The sequence below is a fragment of the Zalophus californianus genome, chromosome 1 (genome assembly GCF_009762305.2).
Source record: "Zalophus californianus isolate mZalCal1 chromosome 1, mZalCal1.pri.v2, whole genome shotgun sequence".
In the NCBI taxonomy this organism is placed as follows: domain Eukaryota; kingdom Metazoa; phylum Chordata; class Mammalia; order Carnivora; family Otariidae; genus Zalophus; species Zalophus californianus.
The window spans coordinates 138,073,257-138,100,764 of NC_045595.1; the positions used below are offsets into that span (position 1 = coordinate 138,073,257).

The following is a 27,508-nucleotide window of genomic DNA, read 5'->3' on the forward strand; positions in this document are numbered from 1 at the left end:
GTCAGGATTGGACAGGATTGTAGAGGTTGTCCAATACCCTTGTTTGCAGGGAGGAGGCCTGGGGCCTAGGCTATAAAGCAAACAGCTGTGGAAAGAAGTTCGGATGTTAGCAGGACATACATCATGGTTCAGCACTGCCACACACACCCCGGCCCCCCAGGACCCTAAAGTCCCTTAAACCTCCCACGACTCATTTTCCATCTCTATAAAATGAGACGGCATCGTGAAATAACGCACATCCAGAAGACTGCTCTATAAAATCATGTCCATGCATGGACGCCCTCAAGGACAGATATATTTGCCTCACCTGCTTCTCCCAGCACAGAGCCAGTGCTCAGACATCGGTATCCTGACTCCCAGTTAAATATCTCCTCCAGCCCCCAGGACAGGAGACCATCCATGCTATTGCAGAGAAACTGCAACCGCCCCAGCAACAGGCTCAGAATCTGCAAAAGAGGGATGAGTGCACCGTTCTGTAACCTGAGAAAACAGAGGCAGCCCCCCACAGGCTGTCCTTCCCCTAAGATGCTCCTGGTGGGAGGGAAACACAGCACACAACACAAACAGCGTGGTTAAGTGCCTGGAGGGAGCTGGCCACTGGACCCAGAGCAGCCCAACTGAGGTCCCTATGCTCCAGGAGCAAGTCCCGGGAAAGGGAGTTTCCCCAGAGGAAGTGACTCACTCAGGGAGTGTCCCTTTGATATGGCATGCGCCAAGCCAAATCTGTTTCGATTACTACAACATCGAGTAATGTGGATGCCCCCTAACCCCACCCACCCCCACCCCCCCACCACCACCCCCAGTTTCTCCTCAGGCCCTCTCCTCTGAATCCACAAGGTAAATTTATGGGCAGAACACTCTGCATGGTTGTGCCAAACATCCCGAAATGCCTCCAGCTCCTCTGGGGGTCCCTCTTTAAAGTTTTCCAAATGTATTATCACACCAGCCCCGACAGGAGAAATGTGGAAAACATTCCCCCCTTTGTGATATCATTGGAGACTCTAAAGCCCAGAAATATTCATCGTCTGCCTGTGAATCAGTATATTGTAAACTGCCTGAACCCAGGAATCAGTCCCGGTTCCTGCTCCTTGAGCTCAGCCACCAGGCCCTTCCCAGTCTTCCCAGTCCGTGCGTTGCGGCCTCCTGGGGAGCAGAGTCGGGGTTTTCATGGGCTGTGGTCACCCCGGCACCTGCCTGCCACCCCAGTGGCATGGCATGTAATAGGCACTTGGCACAATGCTGCTCAGTGACTGAGACGCCAACTTACTTCTCTCTGAAGCTTCCTGTTATGCTCATCTGTAAAATGTCAGGGTTAAATTAGATGATCTCTGAGACATTCTCCATTTCTAACTGGTATTTTTAGGCCAGCCAAGTACCTCAGTTGGGTAAAAGGGGGTAGTGCAAAGTATCAGGATTACAGAAGTAAGTTGGGGGCCCAAGGATTGATGGAGGACCTACCATTGGATGTGCAAGGGTTAAAAATGAGGGAGAGGTGTGAGATACCAGGGCCCACAGCCTGGGGCAAGACAACATCCTCACCAATAAAGAGATTGACAGGCAGGGCTGCTCAGTGGAAAGAACCTCCCTCAGCTCAGGAGTCAGGAGACCTGGGTGTCTGTGCAAAACATGACTTTGTTTTGTCAACAGAGCCCAGGAAAATTACTTCCTTTCTCTGGACCTCATTGGTTTTAAGTCGTAACTGCCCATTCGTCCACAATGCCATGGAAGGAAGAGCTTCTCTCCCTTAACAGGGTGGAGCAGAAAGGTCCCTTCTCCTCCTGCCTGGGACTCTTTCTTCAAAACATGGGTCACATGACTGACATTGCTCATTTTTACATGGAGATTCTTTGGAGCAGGCCATGGCTCGGTCCTGACCCTATGGGTAGAGAACTTTGTAGAAACCTAAGGATGTTATAGACCTTGATCTCCTCTAATTCCTTCCAACATAGTCCCTTTCCCTTTTGTTTGTTAATATTTTAGCTCAGACACCCTGCACAGAGGAAATTATAGACTCTTGGGGCTGGAAGAGACCTTAGGGTCTTTACATCTCGATCTTCTTCCATCTTGACATCCACACATCCAGGCTCTGACTGAACATCCGCAGAAGCAAGGGTCTCACTGTCTGCTAAGGCAGCCAGTTACGTCTGGGACATTTTTATTTATTAGAAAATTCTTGAAAGAAAATAGAGCTACCATACAATCCAGCAATTGCCCCATTGGGTATTTACCCCAAAGATACAAATGTAGGGATCTGAAGGGGTACGTGCACCCCAATGTTTATAGCAGCAATGTCCACAATAACCAAACTGTGGAAAGAGCCAAGATGTCCATCAACAGATGAATGGATAAAGAAGATGTGGTATGTATATACAATGGAATTTTATGCAGCCATCAAAAGCTGGTTCCTTGGGATCTGTCTCCTAAAAATGGTTGGGTTTTCCCCCAGAGGATTGTCCTTCCATACATATCATAGTTGTAGATGTACTGCCTTGTCAGGTGTCCCCACCTCCCCCGCCCATCCTCAATCTTTGCCTTGACCCGTTAGGCTCATCTTGACCATTCAAAAATCCCATTGTAGCTTGTTGCTTGTTGCATAATGTCTAACTTTAGGGTTTATTTGGTTTTTTTTCTACTCCATTTTCTTTAAGGGGGTATAACTCAGTGGTTAATTCCATGAGCTAATTTCATACAACTCATCAGGTTTAAGTTGACCCTGGTCTTAGTCCTGGCGCCCTCGGTAGTAGTATGACCTAGTCACGTTACCTACCCTCTCTCAGTGTCCTAGTCTGTAAAAATCAATCCTCTTTACCTCATGGGTTGCTAAAGGAATGAAATGAAATAGCACAAATGAGCCGTTTATCCAAGTAAGAGGTCGTGTTAAGGGGACTTAATTTTCCCTCTCGCTCATCTTTGTGTAGAGTCTAAATCCATCTCTCTGTAGCAATTACCACCTTCTTGGTACTGATTCTATCCTCTGGGATGATGCAGAATAGACCTAAATCCCTCTTCCATGTGGCAACTCTTCAAATATTTCCATTTAACCACAACCCCCTTACATGGGCCAGGGCCTCACCAGAGAAACTGAGGTGGGATAAAGCGTGTCCAGGGCCTCACCACAATCTGGAAGGAGAACGAAGAAATGCTGACTTCCCAGGCCTGGAGTGACCATTCCAGCATCTGCCTCCAGGAAGAGTGGGGTGAGCCAGGCCTCCTGGAACACTCAACTCTGGCAACACATGATGTTGAAGTGTTGAAACATGCCACTTTGATGTGGCATTAGCTCATGATATTGCTTTATTTTCTTAATTTAGAAGAAAAGCACAGCTGCTAGAATTTTTAATATAATAATAAGTATGGTGGTGCACCAAAGATTTTCAGGAATTTTTCCACAAGAGCACTGCACCCAATTGTGTAATTTTTTTTTCATATCCATGCAAATCTGTTTTTTTTCCTCTTATGCAAAGACCTTCATTAAATTGTTTTCTAACTTCCTGACCTTTAAACTACTGAATCCTTGAGTGCCTAATGTAGCCTGTCTAGTTGAAATAATTTCTAGAACAAGACAGGGTTTAAGCAAACTAATAGTTAAAATGACTTGCTCCATTTGTTAAAGGAGATCCTCAAAAATCTATTTGATATCTTTTTACCTGTTTGGCATGTGAACATGATTTGATACCATGTATTGAACTCAATGAAATGAGATTACTAGATAAATGCAAAATATTATTCTCCTCAGCCAGTCCCGTAACATATTCCACAGGTAATTTTCCTGTCCCTGGATGCTTTCCAAGCTTGGACTGCTATGACTATAATTCCAGGGTTCTATTATGTCATTTTCTGAATAATACTGGAAATTTCTGTGTCCCATGGTAGACAGCCTGGTCAAGGTAGGGCCAATCAAAACCATCATAATTTTATGACTATTTTTTCTTTACCAGTCCCAATGCCCAATTCATTGGTTGTTTATCATGCAGAATAAATCTAGTAATTATTTTTATAAATCATCTTTATCTATCTGTAAAACTTTTCACAGGGTGTTTGCCCAATGGGTTACAAGAGTGCCCAGAAATTGATCCTTTCAGCCTTCTGACCAGAAGCAGCTGGGGTTCTGGGTCAGACTCCTCCAGGAGGAAGCAGCCTTGTCTGTTGACCCCAGTATAACAAAGAAATACCATCAGCTTCTTTGGGTGCCCTGTCATGGAAGGGGTTGAGAAACACTGAGCTTCATTGTAAATTTTAGGCCTTTCAAAATACACAATATAATTTTAATACTGTTGGGTCATCCCTGCCTGACTCCATTGGGAGAAGAGTAGCTATGTGTTAGAAGACTTCTTTAAAACCTCAGGTGCTCCATCACATAAAATGGGCCAAGTGTTCTCACCGACGCACTTCCCTCACTGCCCTGAAATAGGCTCCTACTTCAGATCCTCTTCATGTAGCTCGGATGCAATTTCCTCCCAGAAACCTTCTCTGACTCCTCACATTCCAAAGCACAAGTTAGAAATAATCTCTCTATTCTCTGAATCCTCACAGCTCTTGTTCTATCCTTATCTTACAACGTTTAGCAATTTTTCAGTCATAGGATGAGAGCCCTTCTGGAATGTAAACTTTTGGGAGGTGATGTCTATGTTTTATTTTCAATACCCTTTAAAACATTCTTGACAGGACTTGAATTACACATGAAAGGCATTCAACCAGCTAAACCGAAGACAAATTAACTTGACACTTTTCTCTGCTTTGGCCGTGAGCACTTATATCTGATTAATTTGGGAATTTGAGTTTCTTAGGAAATATTATGGGGAACAACTTGGGGGGAGCTTTCAGAAACTTCTGAAAGTATATGGCAGCTTATTTTTAACAACATGATCTAGAAAAAAACAAAAACACATGGAAAGCATTAAACTTTGCCATTAAGCAGAGACGTACAAATGAAAACAAATTTGAAGCACTGTTTTTTATATATCAAAGTAGAAAAAAAGACTTCAAACAGTCAATACTTGGCAGAGTTGTGGTTAAATTGGCTAGTGGCATTTTAAATTAAAACTTTTATTTTTAAATAGTAGCTAAGAGTCATAAAGATGCCTGGGTGAATTTCCCCAGTCGTACCACTCATAGGAATTTTAGAATTCATGCAAAGGTAACAATTCAACAACAACAACAACAAACAAAACATGCAAAATGCACAAAGATGCCCATGACAGTTCATTAGCATAGCAAAAAAAAAAAGCAAACAAACAACAAATTTTGAAGACAATGCGAATATCACAAAGTAGGAGGATAATTTTATTATCATACAGTATCCAAAATTAGATTGTCTATTCACTAAAATGCAGACTTTAAAAGGAAAATGCTTATTATCTAATGTTAAGTGAAAAAAATCAGGCCATAAAATGAAATGTGCATTATGCATGCATGATGATGACAACAGAAATAGGCAAGAATGTGCAAAAATACAAGTAGTTGAATGTGCTGTAAGACTCTGGCTTGTTTTCTGTTTTAAAGCCATTACATCATCTTTTCAATGACAGACTATATTTTAAGTAATTGAAAACAAAGTCTCATTAGCCTTGTCCTTGTACAAATTCCCAGAGAGAACATATTATTCTTACTCATTTCTACCTCTGCTGCTTGTCTTTGATTCGGACCTGCTCCATTCTCTTCTCCCACTTCTCAGTCCCCCTAACTAGACTAGAAAAAGACCCTCACCAAACAAGGAAGCAAAAGGCACCAAGCTTAGCAGAGCCATGTAATCAAATCCACAAACATCAGAGGACAGGATCTGACAACTCTTTCCCACCATTGCAAAGGCAGACCTAGATTCTTCAATGACCACAAGTGGCCCTGGTTTAATAAGCCTTGCCAATAAGGCACAATGTCCCTGTCCTCAGAAATAGTCCGGGCAGAGCTGTCAGGGGCCCATAAAAGTCTGCACTCCTGAAGGAATGTGACAACTCTGGCATCAAACACAAATTTGTCATTTTCTATAATAAGAGAATGTCCAGTTGTATCAGGCTTTTTTTGCAGGGCCAACACTTAGTACAATGTTGAGGTTGGCAAAGTGAATTTTCACCTGGCCTAGGACTCCTTTCCCTGCCTTCAGGTAATTCCCCGCCTTCAGATGATCAATGAAATCACCTCACGTTACAGTTTACAAAACCCTTTCACATCCAGTTTTTCATTTGCCCCGGTGAGGTCAGTGTTCTTGTTAACTTCACCTTTCAGAAGAGGACACTGAAGCTCAGAGAAGTGAAGTGACTTGTCTAGGGCTGCACGGCAAGTCAGAGACGGAAAGAGGACACGAGCCCAGCGCTGACTTGGGCTCCGAGCTCCTTCCACTCCCCCTGAGCGCTGCCCCTCTTCCGCTCCACTCACACCGTGCTTGATGGGCTGCCGCCTCCAAGAGATCTAGGTCTGGAAGGAAGGCAAAACGGGAAGGACAGTGTGTCATCTGTGAGCAGGAAAGTCAATGAGTTTCTAAGAAGATGCTGGACTGGGCGCCTGGGTGGCTCAGTAGGTTGAGCATCTGCCTATGGCTCAGGTCATCATGAGCCCAGGGTCCTGGGATGGAGCCCCAAGTCAGCCTCCCTCCTCAACGGGGAGCCTGCTTCTCCCTCTCCCTCTGCTGCTCCCCTGCTTATGCTCTCTCTCTCTGTCAAGTAAATAAATACAATCTTTTTAAAAATTCTAAAAAGAAGATGCTGGACTAGCCTGATCTACTGCTTCCTTCCCTGGAGATCAACTCTGGGGAGCTATAGAGGAAAAGCATTAAGTTGCAGAGAAAGCTGAGAGAACCCCCTGGAGAGACAGAAGCAGTTTTTATCTGGTACTTACAGAGCATCTGGAATGGTCCCAACCCAGGGCAGAGGGTATCCGGGCTCCTGCAGCAGCATAAAACTGGAGGGGAGCTGTTGCTTCTTAGAGTCTTCATCTCCTGGCCTTGGTGCCCACTCCCATTGCCTTGGGATGGACAAGGCCGGAGCTCAGGCCTCTTGAGCAAGTGCTCCTCGGGTGTGAGAGCAGGGCTGTGCCCCAGTGGTGAGGAAGACACATGCAGATTGACCGGTCTCAGGTGGTGACTTCTCGCTCCTTCCAAAGCCCCAGGGCTAATGGATTATAATCTCCTCTTCTAGATACCAGTTCTTCCTAAAGTCAAGAGCACATCTGAGAAGCTGTTTGGTGGGGTGAGGAGTGATTAGAACCTGCCATTCCAGGTTCATCCCCCACTTTGAATACATAGATGTCAACACAGATGGGAGTCTGGGCTTCTGCCCTCCCGCCATCAGCACTGCTGGACAGAGTAGTCCGTAACCCCAGAGAAATGGAAGTTCAAGAGGGAAAAGAGAAGTGTTCATATTTCCAAAGAAAAGCCACAAACCAAGTTACAGATTCCAAAGGAAGCAAAGTATTAGATCTGACAAATCAGGAATTGACATGTATTTTTAAGAATTTGTTTAATTTTTTTATATTAAAAAACTAAAGGATGATATTAGCAATATATAATGAAAACAAGAAGACACAAAAAGAATTGAGTAGAAATGTTAAGTATGAAAATATAGTAGTTGAGATAATGAATACAATAGATGGTACTTAGCAGAATGGATTTGCCTCAAGAATGAATTTGTGAACTGGGAGATCAGATGAGGAATTTTCCCAGCAGAAAATTATTTTAAAAATAGAAAATATAAAAGTTAAGGTATAAAAGGCAAAAGTAGTCCCAGAAAGAAAAAAAAATAGATACAAAGGGAGAGGAGGAAACAATTGAAGGAGTAATGGAGATAACCCCCCCAGTATCAATGAAAGATAAAAGACTCAGATTGAAAGGAAGCACAGACAGCAAAAGAGGAGACATAAGGAAAATTGTACTCCTAGACAGAAATTATGTGGAAATTTAAGAATATCAGAGATAAGGTAAAATTGTAAAAACTTCCCAAAAGAAAGAGAGAAAGCGGATCACTTACAACAGAATAATACCAAGATCAGATTTTTTTAGCAAGATGCAAGGATACAAGAAAGCAATGAAGTCTTTTGGAAGTTCACCATTTGAAATTCCAAAATTTGGAAAGTTCACCATTTCATATCCAGCTAAACCTTCATTCCAATATGAAGACATGATAAAAATAATCTAAGACATACAGAGTCTCAAAATGTTTGCCACGCAAAAACCCACATATAAAACAGTTTTTAATGATGCGCTTGTATAGGTAGAAAAAATCTAAGGGATAAGGGAAGAAATATGTGAAGTAAATATTTTTGTAAAGTTTGTGGTTGTCTTAAAAGTAACTAGAACCAAAGAAAAGAGAAAGCAAAATCATATCCACAAAAAATCAGAATTTGAAGTTAAGGTGAACTCAGGACGGTGAAGTAGGGGGAGGCCAAAGGACATATTAATTAATTAATTAATATTAAGAGCATATTAATGTTCTTGTCTTATAGCAGAGAGAACACAGACAACTTTAAAACAATAACCAAAGGGATAAAGAGCATAGAAAAAAGGGACAAATTGAAAGAATAAACTCCTAAAGTAGAAGAAAGTCCTAATATATGGATAACCATTATTTTTTTTAAGATTTTATTTATTTGTGTGTGTGTGAGAAGGAGAGAGATAGAGCAGAAGCAGGGGGAGTGGCAGGCAGAGGGAGAAGCAGACTCCCCGCTGAGCAGGGAGCCTGATGAGGGCTATCCCAGGACCCTGGGATCATGACCTGAGCCGAAAGCAGACCCTTAAATGACTGAGCCAGGCGTCCTTAATTACTTATATATGAAGATGAGCTAACTTGCCAAATAAAAACCCAAATCCAGGTACTTCCTAGACACATGCTAAGGCAACACACATGCCCAAGATGAAAACAAAGGATGAAAATAATTAATCAGGCAAGTAGAACAAAATGAAGTTGGTGTCAATGTAATATTATCAGACAATATGAAGACCACAACCTTTATGTTAAAACTAGCCAAGGTCTGCGAGAAAGGGTAATTACATAGCTCAGCCACTTATGGTTATGGATGTAAAAATTCCAAAGAAATTTTTAGTAAATCAAATCCAATAGTTCATTAAAATTACCATATACCACAATGACCTTTTTCCCAGGTATATGAGGATAGCTTTCCAATTGGAAAATCCATAAACATAATTCACTAGATCAGCTAAACGTGGTTAGCACAATAAGAAAAAAAATTGGAGGGGTAAGAACTGAAAAAGAGGAAATAAAATTAGCCTTGTTTTCAAATAATGTGATTTTTTTGGACTTTCTTTTTTTTAAGATATTATTTATTTATTTGACACACAGAGAGAGAGCACACGCGCACAAGCAAGGGGAGTGGGAGAGGGAGAAGCAGGTTCCCCGCTGAGCAAGGAGGCCGACGAGGGGACTTGATCCCAGGACTCTGGGATCATGACCTGAGCCAAAACCAGATACTTAACCAACTGAGCCACCCAGGCGCCCTTGGACCAACTTTCATGTTCGTTTTTGGTGAGAAGGGTAGTCATGGCTGGAACTGGAAATTTGTAAAACCTCTTAGAAACACAATTTGATCTTGTCTTGTAAAATTGAACTTCATGGACCCCTAAACCCAGCAATTCTCCTAGCGCTATGCTTAGAAGAGGGCTTGGCATGCTGTATGCCAGAACATACAGATATTAATGCTCATAGCACTGAGGTTCACACTAGCAAACAAATGAAATCCCATCAACACAGGAGCTGATGAATAGGTTATGGTGTATTCAAATTAAATAAACACCAACAAGCAACAATATGGACAAGTCTTTCCAATATAATATTCATTAGAAAGTAAAAAATATCAAAACAATTTGTGCATGATGTCTTTTTTATAATATTAAGAACAACATTAATAAACTATGCTTTTAAAGGACTACCTACAGCTGAGATAAAAACGATTTAAAAAAGAAAGGAAAGGAACGATGAACGCAAGATTCATGATGATGGCTATTTTGGGTGGGGCAGGGCAGACCACAGAGGCAGATTTGGTCAAGTGACTGTCAAAGTCCTACTTTCCACATTGAAGGGACATTTTTGAATGCTTGTTACATCAGATTAACTATGCAAATAAATACAATAGCGTCATACGTGAAACAGGGATTGTGATTAATCCAGTTCTAAGTCTCTGAGATCGAAAAGAAATATTTCAAATGGGAGACTTCAGGTGCTGAAGCCCTGGAGGTGATTTCTTTGAGCAGGACTGCTGTCTGAATCATGCATTTTAGTGGCCATTTGTTCCATTAGCCCTGGAGGACTGCCTAGTTCCTTAAATATAAGTACCAAGACTGCTTTAAAGATCATGGGCAAAGACCCTACATTTCCACACTCAGACACCCTGACATTAGCCAGAGGCAGGCATTCGCTTCTCCAAAGCGGTAGTGCCTTAAACTTCTCCTCGCCTAAGCTCCACCCCCCCTTACTGTTCTGCATATTGCCTCCAGAGAGTCACTGCTAAATTGCTAAGCTGAGCAGAGTTCTTTTCCTACATCACTACCTCTGGAATCAAGGCTTTGGCTGGGTCTTGTAGGACCTCAGTGATTTTTCCCCGATAATAGAGCGCTGCAATACTCACCAGTCCCTGAATATTTCCTGCAGCTTCATACCACTGTGCCTTTGCTCATGCTGTTCGTCTACCTGCAATACCCTTACCCTCATCTGTTGATATTCCACTCATTTTCAGATTTCAGTTTCCCTTCTTCCTATTCTGTGCAGACCTAGAGAGAAGGGGCCGTGGGTAGAAAGGGTATGACTATCCACGTGCTTAGGAATAACAGCAGCCTTATTATGGACAAAGTGTAGACATTCAGAGTTAAGCCAGTGACAGAGCCTGCAAATCACATCCAGGTTGCAACTGAGGCCTCATTCTGGTGCCCCCCACCTGTGTCCGTAGGGCCTGAAACTCTGATCTCTTTCCCAGTCTCCCAGAGGTGATTTCTAGACACCATTATGGAAAGAGCTTGGGCTTTGGAGTCAGACTAACTTGAGTCATTCTGGATCTACTCTTTAAAATGCATCGATCACGTGTTATGATGAGAACTGGGTGTTATATGCAACTAACGAATCGTTGAACACTACATCAAAAACTAAAGATGTATTATATGCTGGCTAACTGAACATAATAAAAAATGCTATGAAAAAAATAATAAAATGCATTGAACCTACGGGACTTTAAACGTTTACACTCTGAAAAACAAAAGAACAATTTAAATAGTGCAAATGATTGTGCCCATCATTTCATTAAGTTTGCAATGTACCCCAGTAGCATGAGATGACACATGAGAATCTGTTGCTTGTGTAAAACTACATGTTTTGTACTTTGCTGACAAATTCAAGGACTTCCAAGGCTATTGACTATGAGCAATGTTTACCTCACATGCTGATTTTGAAATCCTAACCCCTGGGTGAGAAGCTACTTTCTTGTAGAAGCTTTGTGACTTTGAACAAGTCTCTCAATCTCCCTGAACTTTGATTTCCCCATTCTTAAATTCTTTTAGGAGTGTGGCACCTCAACATCTGCCATCCCACCTGAGCTCTCTTCCCACAAAAAGTGGGATCTACCTTCCTTCCCCTAGAATATGGGTGGGTCAATGACTTGCTTATCACAGACAGAGTAAAGGAATGCAATGTGAATTCAGAGCAAGGTCACAAAAGGTGGCCCAGCTTCCTTCCACCTTTTGTTTTGTTTTGTTTTCTGGAACAGTTGATTTTCGAGCACCAAACCTCCATGTAAAACATTCATTTACCCTGAGACCACCACGCTATGGGGAAGCCCAGGCCACAGAGACAGGCCGCATACACGTGCTCCCATCCCAGTAGGCAGATAGTGGCAACTGCAGACATATGATTTATGATGCCTCCAGATGAGTCCAACGCAGAGCTGGTGAGCCCTGAGCCTTTGCATCTTCCAGCAGAGGTCCCAGACATCATGGGACAGAAACGAGCTGTCCCTTTTGTGACCTTTCTGAATTTCTGACCCATAGAACCCATGCTCATAATAGAATGGTTGTTTTCTGCTACTATGTTTTGGGGGTAGTCTTCAAAGTAGCAATAGAAACTGAATCAAAGATTTTTCTGAGGTCTGAATGAGATGATTTACATAAAATACCTGGCACAAAGCATGTGCTCAGAAAATGGTGGCTGATACCAGTCTTGTGTCTTATGGCTGGTCTAGCAGCATGAGGTCAGCATTTGGTTTTTCTGAACTAAGGCTTCTCATTAGGAATATCTCCCTGAGGAACTCCAAAGTTTGGTGTGTGCATCAAATAGGATGATGGATGTGAAAATGTTTTGGAAACTGTAACGTTGTGTACAAATCAAAGGAATGCTTACATTTATATGATATTTGTCCACTAAGAGCTCAAGATAGGAGAGCACTCTAATAATCTTTTGGTGGCAGTCAGTGCGTGAAATTCTGAGATCAAAGGACCTTGGCCTGAGGCCCCACATTTGCTCCCTGTTAGAGATCATGAATTTCAACCGTCCATCTAATAAACTGGGGAAGGAGGTTGTGTCATGTTTATCAGCTTCTAACAGTTAAAAATGTGACCTGTATAGGACATGTACAAGACACTAAATTCAGCAACTGTGATGCAGAAATAAGCCCATTGACCATAGTTCCTTGCAATGGCCTGTGGGGCCAGTTCTAGGGACAATAGAACAAAGGAGATCTTAGAAAACACCCATGAGTTGTAACAAATTGTCACAACTTGAGATTTGCCATCTCTCTACATTTACAGGCTTGAGGGATGGCATGCCACATCCATATAAATCAATAGGATAAGCACCATGTTCAACTTGACCTCTGAGATTCTAAGATATAGTTATGTCACCCAGTGCATTGACGATCTGGAGGGAAAAGCACCACATAATAGAATTTATTTGTTTGTTTTGAGAGATAATTATGTGTTACCTTTGAAAAGGATACACTGATGAATCGAACAAAGATTTTTGCCCTGAAAGAACTTAGGTACTAGCCAGGGAGATATGGTGCATAAGTATAATTAGTTTTCTCTCGTACTACTTCACTTCACAGCCTTGTGCTCTAGCCAAACAAACCATCCTTTCACTAGTCATCAAACTTCCCATGGTTTCCCTGCCTCTGTGTTCACAGTATTGACTCCAATGGGCTTCCTCTTGTCTCTCACGACCATTTGTTTCCCCAAACCAAGCTCCAATGCAAACCCCTCCATGAAGACTTTCCTGATACCCCCAAACAGTAAGTGATCTCTCTCTTCTCTAAAGGTTCTTTGTATTGGCTTTAAAATGTGATACTTTGTATTTGAGTTATTTATATCCATGTCTGAACTCCCTGGTAGATATGAGCTCTGAAGGCAGGATCTGTATCTGTGAAGTTGACGATCCAGTCATGTCTCCCACCAGATATAATCAAATGCAGTAGCATTTTGATAAAGCGTGGTTAGTTTCCATAGCAAGCGTAACTCCGCTCTCCCCCTTCTTCTCTGCATATGAAAATTAAAGTGTGGTTATGCTGTGAATATCTGATATAGACTCTAGAAAATATGAGCCCAAAGTACAGGACAACATAAAATGCTTATGTTTCTTTTCTAATGTTTGTTTTATGAACCTAAGACCTGCAAGTATTCCCAGACTTCCTGTGGCAAAGATCATCCTCTTAGTTTCTAAGCAAAATCCCCTAAAAAATAGAAAGATTGGGCAATATTTGCTATGAAATGTCAGATCTTGAAGATACCTTAGGGATTATCTAGTTTAATCAACTTGTCTTAAATACGGGGTAATTGAGGTTTGTAAAAGGGATGAGGCTTGTCCAGGGTCATAAAGTGATTTGGGGACCAAAATGGACTTCAAACACGGTCACTGGGTGGCCACGGCAATGTCCCTGTCTATATACAAGACCGCATTGACAAGCTGACCCTGCTCTTGGTTCAAAGCCTGCCTGAAAATTCTGCCCCCAAAAGAGCCTAGACCATTACAAGCATTACAGCAGGCCTGCCCGAAACTTTGCTGAATGGATCATTTGCCCAGCCTTTTATGAGGCTAAAGAACTTGAAATAAGCTGGACATGCTGTCACCAAGAGTCCCGAAGGAACCACATGGGGACCAACATAAGACTAAGCCCAAAGACAGCAGTTGGGGCCAGTAGGGGACTGTGTCCTTAGAGGGACAGACTCCTAGAGCTAAGAGAGCCTTGGAGATCAACCACAAGAGGAAGTAGCACTGCCTCATGAGGGAGGGGTCTTGTCTTCTAGAAATGACCCTGTCATTTCCCTGCCATGTAACTTTCAAGTCACGGCCCCTCTCCAGTCCTCAGTTTCTAAGGATATGAGACAAACAGGTTGGGTTAGATAATATCGAACGTACTTTTCAAATCTGATACTTTTCTAGTCTATAGAACATCCCATTTCCTAGTCTGACAGGTGAGGAAAAGGAGGTTTATGGAGGATCTGTAACTTGCTTAAGGTCACACAGTGTGTTGGTGGCCCAGTGGTGACCACAGCCCAGGACAGCATTTTATCTACTGCCCTACATAGCTGGAATCCTCCGTTCCAAGCTGCCCTGTGGCCTTGAGGGGAATTGTGTAATTCCTGTCCCAGGGCTGTTGCAATTGCCCTCTTCTCTATCCCCTGGAGACCGCTGACCACGTGCAGAGGGCTGCGGGAAAGGGATCTGAGTCTTCTTCACCCTAAAATTGGAGTGAGGATCAAATCCTTGCCGTTCTTTTCCTCCCTTTCAGTAAAATGAAACCAAAACCAAACTCCTTAACTTTGGGGGCTGGGAGACTCCAGAAGAGGTGCACCTCAGCCTCTGCTTATGCAGAGCCCCAGCATCCCGGGCCTCTGAGGGTGAAAGCCCTTCTGGGGCGGGTAGAGCTCCTGCCTGAGTCTCTGCAGAGTGAAGCCAGATGAGGAGCGAGAACCAGACCAAGGCGCTTGACCCGGGAGAAGCAACACTGAGGCCAAGGGGTGTGGAAAAACTTCAGCCAGCGTGGCTCAGAGACTTCTGTCTGAGTGACTCTGAGTCACTTCAAATCCCATCTAGAAATGGGGAAGGAGGTAGGCAGAAGGAAAAAGAATCCTACTTTAAACCTTTCATTACCTTTGAGACTTACAACTTCTCTTGGGGCCGGAAACAGAAAGCATTTTCCTCGCCTGTCTCCTTTGCCATACAGCAGAAAAGCTGTTTTAAAAAGGGCAATTGAAGTGGGCCAGCTCTGAATATCGGACATGATTACTAGAAAATCCAATAGGTTTCTTATCTTAAAGACACATAAGACCCAGGGCTCCCACTTCTTCCTCAAGAGGAAGCCACATGGCTTTGCAGACCCTCAAGCCAGGAGAACTCTAATTGATGATCCTGCTTTTGATGTGACTTGCTCAAGGTCATAAGAAAGGCAGTGGCAGAGGCAAAAATTACATACAGATTGCCCGTCTCGCTGACCCCGGTTCCTGTTGTTGGAGGGACACAATGAAAGTAAGAAAGGAAGCAGGTCTCCAGAGAGATATCATGCCTCTTCCTAAGTCTTTTTTTTTTTTTAAATAAGCTTCAGATAACCAGAAGTTTGAGGTCAGAGGATAACTTAAGGCCATCAGAATTTGGCCAGATTGGACTTGGGGCCTCTAGAGAATTCTGTCCTTTTGGCAGTCAGATAGAGTGATGAACGCCAAGCCAGGCCTGTGATTTGGGCACAGCTCCAGGCTCCAGCCCCTCCGAGCCTGGGCTCCAATATGCACAGGGAGCTCAGCAGCAAGCAGGGTCCATCCCTGAACATACGCTTTTAATCAGAGACACTGGGACCTGGATGGGACCTTAGCATGATTTAATTTTTCTCGCATCACAGCAGATTTAGAAATTGAAGGCCAGGCCGACACGGGACAGGACACGGGATGCTTGTGCGAGGTCACATGGGAATTTAGGAAACCACACAGTGGGGTGGAAAGGGATAGCTTTGGGCTGCTAACCTGGTTCCAAATCTCAGCTCTGCCACTTACGGGCTAAGATTCCCCAGCTGAGTCACTTGAGCTCCTTGGATAGCAATGTCCTAATCTGTAAAATTGAAGGGGGCACAGCTATATTGCCAAAATTACAGGACTGTTAGGATAATTAAATGAGTTGAAAAATATCAAAGTGATTCGTAAACAGGAAATCATTATTCATACTTTAATGTTGGTATTAAATTACAATAAAACACAACCTAATAACAACAATAGTGTACTCTTCTGAGTGCCCACCACCTGCCAAGTACTTCACATACATCGTTTCTTTTAATTCCTAGGAAGACCGGGCAAAGACTTTCACCAATAACCATATACTTGGGGCAGGGTTTAAACCAGGTCATTTAAACATAATCTCTCACACAGCACCTTCAACCCTGGTCCATTCCCAGGCCACATTTGGCTTCCCCTTCTCTCACTCACCCCCTTTCTGCTGAATTAGCGGCTCTTTGGTGTTGAGGGCAGGGTGTCTCCTCATGTTTTTTTGGCCCCAGGAGATATCCTAGTACTTTATGCAAGGTAAATATCAGTTAAAAATAAATAAAATAAAGAGCAACGTGATAAATAAATTAATATTTCTTTTTTAGAAATACCTTAATGGAGGGATCATTTGGTTTTTATCCAGAATCTACCAATGTTCAGCTAAGCCAGGTGGAAGATAGATATGTTCCAAGATGTTCCAAGATAACTAAGCCATATAGAAAACCTGAGCTTGTAAAAGTTTTCAAACAAGAAGATGAGCCTATGAGATATAATCTGGCAATTTGTAAAGAGCGCTTTCTTTTTGCTTCCATAAACATCTTCTCTGTTAGCTTTTCACCAAACTGATCGGTCTGCCCAGATATAATTTCAGGATGTCCCTAATACACCCCAAGTGGCAGGACTTTGCTGGTATTTTTTCAGCCTATCTTCACAAGGGACTTGTGTGTCAACCAGAGACTGTGCTTTTTAATGAGCAGCTTTGCTGCTGGAATACCTGCCCACTCCCAGGGCTTGAGACATTTCATCTTCCCTCTGACAGTGTTGCAGTCTTCCTTTCTTTGGCAGACTGCATTTTTTTTAAGATGGCTGCAACAATCTCTTCCATACCACGCACTCTTCCAGAAACCTGTCACTCCTCCCAACATATTGTGGGGTCTGAATCTCCTTTTGAATCTGGGTGGGGTCGTGACTCACTTGTAAACATTTCAATACTGTGTAAGTGATGCTGTATGATTTCTGAAGCCACATCATAAAAAGTGATGAAGCCAATTCCTCTTTGCCCACCTGGAGTCCTGAGCTGCCAAGGGAGCAGTCCAGCTGCCCTGAGGCTGCCATGCTGTGAGGAAGCCCAAAGAGAGCCACACAGAGGGATGAGAGGAAGGAGTCCTGAGAGATGCCTGGCTTGCTCCCAACTGCTCCAGTACCCCCTCCCCAGCTCTTCCAGCTCCAGCTCTTGTCTGCAACCACTGCAACTGAGCCACTGAGCCAAAGAGGCTCAGCCCAGCCCTCTTAAACTGCCAACCCACAGTTCAAACCACTATGTCCTGGGGAGGTTTGTTTGCAGCCCAAGCAACTGGAACTTACTCTTTTCTCCATCCCGCTGCCCAGTCTGATTACAGCAGCCTAGACACATGCCAGGGCATTATTAGTGTCAGGGAAGACACTCAGTCATGCTCCTTTCATCTGCTCTTTGTTAATAGTAATGCATCTTGGCTCCATCACCTACCACACGAATGCTCTTAGGACATCTCATAACATCTCAGACCTGGCTTCCCTCAATAGGAAAAGGGGAGTAAGAATTGTGGCCCACGAGGGCTTCACAGATAATGATGTTTATTACATTCTACAACACTCTACATTTTCCTGAGAAGATCACATACACTGTCTCATTCTAATCTTTACAACAACTTTGTGAGGTCGCTGGGAAGCTGTCATTATCCCTCTGGCCCAGTTAAGGGAAATGATACTCAGAGAGGTTGATGACTTACATAGGTCCCAGGAGCAGCTGGTCCAGTTGGAAGCAGAATCTAGATCATCCATGTTCCAGAACCTGGCCCTGGTCTGCACAATCTCATGAAGTACCAAGGTTCCTAGCTGCTTTAGTTTCTTCTCCACTTGTATCCTCTCTTGTTTCCCTAAGATTCTGTTCCATTTTGCCTGCGGCCCCTAACCAATCATCTCTTCATCTTCAGCTCTCCGAATTTGATATAGACTCGGTTTTTCACAGCTTTATAGTGTTCCCTTGAATCATCACTCTCAAAGGAACATGAGATGCACCCTCTTGGGAAGAATTGTTTTGAAACCTCCACCAGGGAACAAGAGTTTAAATTTCAGACAGTCAAAGCCCAAATGCATTCAGAGCTTCCTTCATTAACTTCACATATTTGGGATTTAAATCAACCCCATTAAACAGATCTCCTGGAAATGAGAAATCCAGCCCTGGAAAGTTATCTAGTCCTGGCTTGCCAACAATTGTATAGTAAGATCAAGTGAAGCCTGTAGTCTTAATCTCCAGTGGGTCTTAACCTCTAGTATTGTGGCTTCAAAGTCAATACTTGTTTTACTCCTTGCACTGGGCACAGGGAAAAACTAGCAAAAGCTCTGCTCACCACTTCCAGTGGGTGCTAGTCATCATAAAGCAGGACCTGGTTAAGAGTCAAGGAAGGAATTCCAGCTGCCCAGGGGAGAGCCATGGGTCCCAATATACTCAGAACCCCAGGTAATACACCTGAGAAGTGCCAAATCAAGGGTCCAAGAAGAAGGCCCTGGAGTGCTATTCAGTTCTCTGGGGACTTAGAGAGCTCTGGAGTAGCTTTAATGGGGAGAGTCAAGACCAGTCATGAAGTGAACCTAAATTGTATAAGTTGTAGGTACACTAAGCAAATGCATGACTTCGGGGCAATCAATTCCTCTCACTTTCCTTCCTTTGTAGAGGGATGAATGAGAAGTGGTTTGGAAAGCCAACTCTACCACGTTCTGCTGTGACGTTCATCATGCTGAGCCCCAGCTTCCACATCTGTAAAATGGGAAAAACAGCTATATAACAAGGTTGTAGTGAGAAATAAATTGGATAGCATGTACGGAAAAGTGTAATCTTACATCTTAAACTAAGTGGGTGACAAATGTTATTTCCCTTTCACCAACACCTTCCCTTTGCATTCTAATATTCTCTGCTCTTCTGACCAAATTTACCCGACGGTTGCTTGATTTTTTTTCTGATCTTAATCAAGTCAGAGAAGGTTAGTGAGGTCATGGTGCATAAACCATGCTGAGGGTCGAGGGCGAGTTTTAGGTAAATTGTGGTTTTAATGTATGAGAAAGAGCCTGTAACTAGTGGGGGTTTCCATTTTTCAGTGGTAAGATGCTGCAAGCATGGGTTTGCAGTAATGCAGAGCTCCTCTGCTCTCGGCAATCTTGTGGCCGAAAGATGTTTTAAAACCCCCGTGTTCAGATGACCCTGCTACTGATTAGTAAAGTGTCATTTCTATTTTTAGTTCCACAAAGAGAAAGGCAAGTGAAATTTGCCCCACTTCACTATCTCCAAATGGACGATATTACTGAACAATTATTTAATGGCCTCACAACATCTGTTTTTAAAAATATTTTTAAGTCCATATTGAAGCTGCAAGTTCATGGATAGTCCAAAGATCCAAACTCCAATGCCCAACTGGATATTCTTGGTAAGAAAACTTTTTCCCCTTGTCTACAGTTAGTATTTGTCGCCTGCCACATACACATGTTGAGTGAAGAAGAGATTAAGCTGGAAAAGTCTATGTTTCTAAAATAATGCTGGTGATGGTTAACAGGAGTTCACACTTGTAGGTGGCAAAGAGCCTTCATTGCTATCATTTCTCTTGAGTGTCCCAATCACTCTGTGAGGTACACATGGAAAGAAATGTTATCCCCAACAACAGATGAGAAAATAGAAAGTCTAGGGGTTTAAGCCATTCATCCAAAATCAAGCTGCATTTCCTGAGCTGTAGTGCCCCAGGAAGACCTCTGGTCAACTCAAGGCATGGAGCCAATAAGTTCATCAGTTATAAATCCTTGTAATGCATGAGCTCCATGCTGGCCAGCAAAAAAAGGGGAGCAGGTGGAAGGAGACTTGGGCACAAACCACTAGCTTCTAGAGAAGTTACATACAAGTTAGGAGGAAGAAAATAGACTGAGGAATGCACAGGACTGGGGAGCTCAAGGTAGAGGTGGTATATGCATTTCCTGTTGCTGCTGTAATAAATTATCACAAACCGGACGACTGAACACAACACATCACTCCAATCTCTGCTTCCATTGTCACATAGCCGTCTCTCCCTCTCATAAAGAACTTTGTGATTACAATGGTGGCAACCAGATAATCTCTCCATCTCAAGAGCGTTAATCACATCTACACGGTCTCTTTACCATGTAAGGCGACATATTCACAGGTTTCTGGGATAGGATATGGGCATCTTTGGAGTCATTCCTCAGCCTACCACAGGTGACGAGGTGACAGGTGGATGGTGGCGGCCGTTTCTCTTACTGGTAAATGCATCACTTGCATGGCTGTGTTTGCCGGTCTGAAAGCCACACTCCTCGCTGCCACCTGATGTGTAGGGGCCAAAATAGAACACATATCTTCTGATTCCAATTAAAGTGCTCTTTCAGGCACATAATACCTGCCGTCTCAAAACTATATTTACATTCATTTTTGCAAATAGTTCACCCTTGTATAGATGGTAATTAATATTTGCATAATGCTTTAGAGTTTATAATGTCCTTTTTTATTTACATGAAGTCATTTAATCCCTACAATAACCCTTTGAGACAGTTATTATTAGCATATTTTAGATATGAAGAAGCTAAGGCTAGGAGGGGTGAAGTGATTTGTCCAAGGTCACCCAGCTGGAAAGGGCAAGACCGGAATGCAAATCTCAAAAGTTTCATCATGTGCAGCTCTAAATAATGAGTCTATACTTAAGTCCACTTTACTAGAGGTGGTAGTTTATCTTTTGGGGATACTATAAAGGTGACTGGGATCTCCAGTGAGTTCTTGAGAGAAAATGAGTCAATAAATGTGAAAGTGCTTTGTAGCAGTATGACTCACTACTACAGAAAGTTATTGATGGTATTATCACCATCAGCATCACCAGCATCATCATCATCACCATCATTGCCATCCTCATCTACCGTGGAGACCAAGAGAATTCAAACAGCTCAACACCGCTAATTGCTGTGCTTAAAACACTGACCCCAACTGTCTCACAGTCCCTGGGGACAGTGTCATAATAACACATCTCAGGGTTCTGTGGTTTTTTGGCCACTGGGCAGGTGTAGCTGGCGGAAGCAGAGCCCCAAATGGATAAGCCAAATTCTTGTGCCCTTGTAGGTAAACAAGGCGTCCCTTTGCTCTACGGAGCAGGAGTTCCCAGAAAAATCCACGTTGTGAGAGAAGACACTGACCCTTCCAGGTGCATGGTAATATAGCTTTCACTGTTTCTTTGCTTTTTTTTTTTTCCTCCTGTCTTTCTTCTTTTGTTTTGATGAAGCCATTTGCTCTGCATTCCAATGTGTCTAATTTGGTGGAGAGGAGGGGTTAGGAGGTAATTGGTGGGGATGGGAGAGGAGAGTGAGAGCTGAGTTGCTGCCTAGACCTGGCCCAACTCTGGTGGGTGGAGCTCCACCACCACCGCCCCCCCCCCCCGCCCCGCCCTCCTGATGACACCTTTTGTTGAAGAGGAGCAGCAAGCTTCTAAAATTTGCAACTTCAAAACCAGACCAGGACACTACAGAGAAGGAATAACCAAGGCGTCCTCCGGGGGTGGCTGAGCAGTCAGCCGGGCCCCCACCTCATTTGAGTGAGACCGCCAAGAGCCTTCACGTGGGGCCTGGGCCACAGGACCACAATTAGGAAGCGCTCCCTGCTCCTCACAACGGCTACCCTCGCCAGGCATTGGTGGACGGAAGAGAGGCAGGTGCATTCAAATCATCCTGGTTTGACCAAGGGAAATGAAGCACTAAAACAGCTTGGTCCCACAATGAGTCAGGATGGGGGGCAGGGAGGGACACCCAGAGCTATCTGACCCTCTTTGGGAACTAGTTCTTTTTATGGTCACTTAGCCCAGGCAGTCCGGAGCTTGAAGGGAATCTCAGTTCTTGCACTTTGTTGCTACTGGGGCAACAAAAAACTCAACTGCCAGGGGTCTCTCTTAACAGTTGGATCCACCTGTAAACACAGTTGCTTCTCAGACAAGTTCTCGCCTTCTGACATGCACCCTTCTCCCCAACAATCGTCTCTGCCCACTCAAATGCTACTCACACTTCCTGCCTAGATTCTACCTTTTCCAAGAAGCCTTCCCTCATCCCTTCAGCTAAATCTAGAAATCTCCTCTTCCTGGGAACCATCATTATCCCTTTTCTCAGATACTTTTGCATATCATTTTTAAATGAAAATAATTTCTCACCTATTAAATTTCTCACCCTGCTAAGCACTTTCACACTTGCTGTTTAATTTGCTATTTAGATTCCCTTTAATATTCGACAGAAACTCCTTGAAGACAGAGATTGTATCTGACTCATCACTCCAACCAACCCCCCTTCCCCACACTATGCTTCCAACCAATAGTTATTGGGTTAATAATTTTAGAAAATAATTTGAAAAAGTCGTAAATTAATAGAGACTTTGAAGCAGGCATGAAATGACCTATTTGTCCATGTCCCACTCAAGGAAGCCAAGGTGACCAGTGAAAACCTACCTGAAGGGAACCCTGGCTGCCTATGGGACTCCGGGTCTGAGAAGGGCTGATAGAGTACACTCACGGGTTACCTTGTCTTCATCTATACCCTTGCCCCCACAGAGGTCCCTGCGAACCCTCATTTGGTTCTAGAGTTTTAGGTACCATTGATATCCTGAGGTCTCCTGAATCTCTATCTCCACTACTTATCTTCAACCACTACATTCGTCTTCCCAGATGCACCCCACATCTCTAGTGGGGCATTTTTGCCAAAGCTTACAGAAGCATGTCCAAAAGAGAATTCACTTCTCCCACCTCTCACCCTAGCATTACTAAAGCTGGTGCATGTTCTTTGTGTTCAGCCCCGTTAGTAGCATTTGCATCCTCTCTGCTTCTAAAGCTGGAAATCACCGGGTCATCCTCACACACTTCCTTCCCTCACCCTCCACATGCCAGTCATCAAGCCCTAGGAGCTTAACTTCAGAAACAGATACCCCTCTCCCACCCTGCCTCTCCATCCGCAATGCTCCAGCTTTCCTTAGCTTTCAGCAGGACCACAGCGACATCTGCTCTCTGTCCTCCATGTCTCCTTGGGTTGCCTTCTTCAAAAGCAAATCTAACCAAGGTATGCTCTTGCTTGGGAATCCCTCCTAATGATCCACCACCTGTAGAATTGAGACAAAATTCCTCAATGGGGGCACGTGACACCCTTCACTGTCTGATCCCCATCTTCATCTCCTGCCTCCTCAGCCTACATCGTCACCCTGAACTTCTTACCCCAACATACTGATGTCTTTCACAACTTTCACAATTTGTTTATATCTCTGTAATACCACTGACCGCACTCTACTGTAATTTTGCTTTTCAGGTGTCAGTCACTCCACTACATTTTAAGATCCAGGAGGTTAAGAACCTGCGCTTATTAATTTTTTTTTATATTGTCAGGGTCTAGCCCAAGATCTGCTCATAGTGGGCCCCCTGAAAATTATGTATCAAATAAATCATCAAATACACTCAAAGGTTCTCTACACTAAAGGAAGCATTACACTGAAGTGAACTTGGCTCCAGACGCCAGTCCCAGCTCTGCCGTCACTGGTCAAAACGAAGATGGACTTTGAAGTCAAAGCTGTTGACTTTCGAATCCCACCTCTACAACTCACTAGCTGTGTGATTTCAGGCAAGCAACTTCCAACTCTGTGCCTTAGTATTCTCATCTCCAAATGGGGATCATCACTACCTCAGAGCATTGCCATGGGTTACATAAGAAGTTAAATGTGAAGCATGCGGCACAGGGTCTGGTACCTAACAAATTGCCATGACTATTACCATGAATTAACTGCATTGCCCTGGGCCAGCCCTTTCCTCTTCCCAGGACTCCTTGGAAACTCCTTGTATGAGATGAAGGTTCAGATGGTGGCATGTCTGAGGTTCCCTCAAGCGCCATCACTGTATGCCTTTACAGCAGTCCAGATTTACAGTGATCTGCATCCAGCCCTGAAACTACCTGCCTGGAAAGAAGGACTCTAATCATCCCTTGGGTGTGAGCTTTGCCACTGCACCCAAAGTCAAAGTCATCCACCATACTGGGGATCCTTATGAGCACAAACTAGTGCCTTTGCTCTCCTGTGGAATCTGGCTCAGATTTGGACTCAGAGAAGCTACTCCGGTCTACTCAGGAGAAGAAGCAATGACAAGAAGGAGGCCAGTCTCTGTGAGGCCAACCAACACTGATAATAGGGACAGGGCAGTGCAGGTTTCCAATCACACAGTGTGCTACTCATTTAAATGACTTTGCGAACTTATTTTTCAATCCTGTGTTCATCCCCAGTTCATTCTCATTAATGTCCTGTTAACATCTTAATTTGAATTGTGGCCACTGCATTTCATACAAAGAACACACATGAGTCTATTTAAAGTTTTGTGGATTCTCCCAGACAGGAGGTGTCTTTCTCCCACATTTGCACATTTAAAATTTATTTTTGACATCTTAATATGATTATTTTTGTTCTTGTAATGTCATGGAGTAAAAAAGAAAAATAGCTGGTTGGGTTTCTTTCCCTAACATTAAAAGCAGGGAAAATAGCCAATTCTTTGGAAGCCAGTTGTTTGGAGTAAGATTTGAGGTTTTGCTGAGTGAAATAATTAGGCACTTCTAAAGAATAAAGTAGCAAAGCATTGTGGGAAAACAGCACACTCAGGCCATTCAGCAGACCGCGGGCAGCTTTCCCGCTCTAGGGCAATAAATATCTCCAGAGAGCCACCCAACGTAGGGGAAAGAACACGAGGTTTGGGGTCAGTCAGACCTGGATTTAACCTCATCCTTCCCACTTGCCAGTTGTGAGATTCCGGCCATTTCTTCAATTCTAAGAGACTCAGTTTCTCCAGGTCAAATAAAGATAATAATAGTGCATACTTCACGGTGATGTTGAGAGAACTGAAGGAACTGTAGATAAGCATGTAGTGGATATCAGTAAATATTAGTTCTCTTTTGTGCTGAGAGCATGGTACAAGTGGGCGAAGCTACTTACCTTTTCACCCTACCTTGTTCCACAAGGGAATTAAGACAATTTGTATGGACGCTTCTAATAGAACAAAGTGAAATCAATGCAAAAAAGGACAAAGAAAACGAGACAAAGCAAAGTCTGATGATAGAGTAAGTTGTACTCAAGAAATCAGGCTGATTTGCAAGAGGCACACAGAATCCTGTCGCCATGACATAGGTGTGCGACAAGGTTCAGCAGTTGCGACGTAACCTGTCACTCAGGAGAAGCCCAGTCCTTCCTCATCGAAAAACCAAAAAGATTATTTTTCCCCCTAAGGCAAATGAGCCCTAGGAGACAAAAGACTTAATTTCCCTTCTCTCCTCAGCAGTTGTTTTACTGTGTGACCTGATAGAAACCACATTACTGATCTGGGTCCCCATCTCCTTGTCTGCGCACATAGAAGGCTGGGCGAGGTGAGCTCCAAAGCCCTTTCTAGCCCCTACATTTTATGACTTGATTCTATTCTCAAAATGTCTACAGCTTCCTCATCTGAACATTGGCAATTCATGTGACGTTCTCATTGAAATTCATCAGTGTACTCTGACAAAACTCATTCTTCATTTGAAAGTTTAGGCTTATTTCCTTTCAGTTCTGTCATGGGCCTCATGAGGGACTTGGGGAACCGACATTCTCAGTGTAATAACCACTTGTTACTTTGCTAAACCTTACAATGGAGCTATAAAAAACGGTTAAATGCTAACTTGGGCAGATCCAGGTTTATTCAGAGTAAAGGTATTTTCTTCTCTGCCTTCTCCATTCTCAGTTCCTAATTTTGTCAATCTTTCATTATGTATTTGGAATGAATTTTTTTCTGATAATTTCCTTTGTTCTCGTTGGGAACGTCTAAGGATCTGATAACAGAGAGCGTAGGAAGCAGCTGATGAAGAGGCTACTATATATACTCTGCTCATGAAAAATCAGTTGCTCAGAGGATGACTCTAGTCCGGCTCTTTAGCCATAGCCTCTTGATCTACATTCTAGGTCATAACAGGTCTAGGTCTAAGGGTAAGGGGGGCTAGATGGAGAGGAGAGAAATTTGGACATTAGGCGAGGTCTATACTCTATACCATCCACTTTACCCACCGCTTCCTTTCTGTCCCCTCTGAGACTGCCCTCTTGTAAATCCCCACCTTCTCTAGGCAGGAAAAACTGTGCTCCCCCACCCACTGCCCCCCTTGTCTGGCACTACATTTTTCATGTGCCTTACATTCCACCAGATTCTGTGTGCTGTTGCTCAGGCTGTCCCTCAGAGACGGCAAGTAACTTACCCAAAAACCTACAGCCACTAAAAGACGGAGCTGAGGTTCAAATTCCAGTTTGTATAAGCCCAAAGCCAGTAAATTAATCCTCATGGTTAAACTGAATCTCTGATAGAATTTTATTTTACATTTTCCACGAAAGCGTTCTCAATTTCTCTGTTAAAATGTGTTTGTTTATGTGTGTGTGTGCGTTTCCCAATCCTCTAAATGGGACATTTGAATGCGGTTTGCCCATTAGACTCACCTGGGAATCTTTTAAGACTTTCAAAGCTCAGGATATACCTCAAAAGAATTAAATCAGAATCTCATCTCTGGGAGGATGGGATACAGTTTCTTAAGCTCCCCAAGAGATTCAATGTACAGACAAGTTTATACTATTGTTATAACTCGGTAGAACTCAACCCTGTATCATTATTATCATGATTATAAAATATAAGATACTTTGCAGCAGAAATCTTACTTTATTCAAACTTGTGGCTCCCATAGCACTCAGAAAAAAAAAAAAAAAGTAGTAGTTCAGTGAATACTATTAAATAGTCACATTTGTCCAATTTAAATTCTATCAATTTAAACAAATATGGACAGATTAATAAGAGATTCAATGATAGGATTAGAAATCTCTGATGTTTTGGAGTGTTTCCTGAGTTGGAAAAGGCCAAGGAGCTGTGACTGCTTAGAGTAAAATTAAAGGACATTAGTAAGGTCCTTAACAATTTTCTCCAATCACTAGAAAAGTAGGGCAAGATTGATATGTCTTTGTTTTTAATCTCTGCTAAAGAAAATGGGTCTAGGCTGCCAGAGAAGTTGAGTGGGTTAGACCTTAGGAACCAACTTTCGATGATCCAGAATGGAAAATTCTAGAATGGTACCAAAGAAGTTCATAGACTTGTTTTCTCAAGAGGGGCTTAAGTCAGGATGAGACCACATATTGCTTTCAAGTTCTTAATGGAGGAGTCTGGATGAAACTTCCACCGTGAACTACAAAGAGAATGTTATTTTTTCAAGCTGGCAATGTGGTGAATTCCTGATTCTTTCTGGGAATTACAA

General features: G+C 43.2%; 1 long non-coding RNA gene across 2 annotated transcripts; it reads right to left on the minus strand.

The window, feature by feature from the left end:
- Nucleotides 1-371: 371 nt before the first annotated feature.
- On the minus strand, nucleotides 372-18,269 carry LOC113918414. Of its 2 annotated transcripts, XR_003518553.1 has the most exons (4): nucleotides 17,938-18,269; nucleotides 6,832-7,143; nucleotides 6,216-6,411; nucleotides 372-446 (listed from the first exon to the last, which is right to left on the minus strand). It is a non-coding gene; the product is annotated as an uncharacterized LOC113918414 (long non-coding RNA). The 2 variants fall into 2 exon arrangements; XR_003518552.1 differs by lacking the exon at nucleotides 372-446 and having other exon boundaries at nucleotides 5,287-6,411.
- Nucleotides 18,270-27,508: the final 9,239 nt, after the last annotated feature.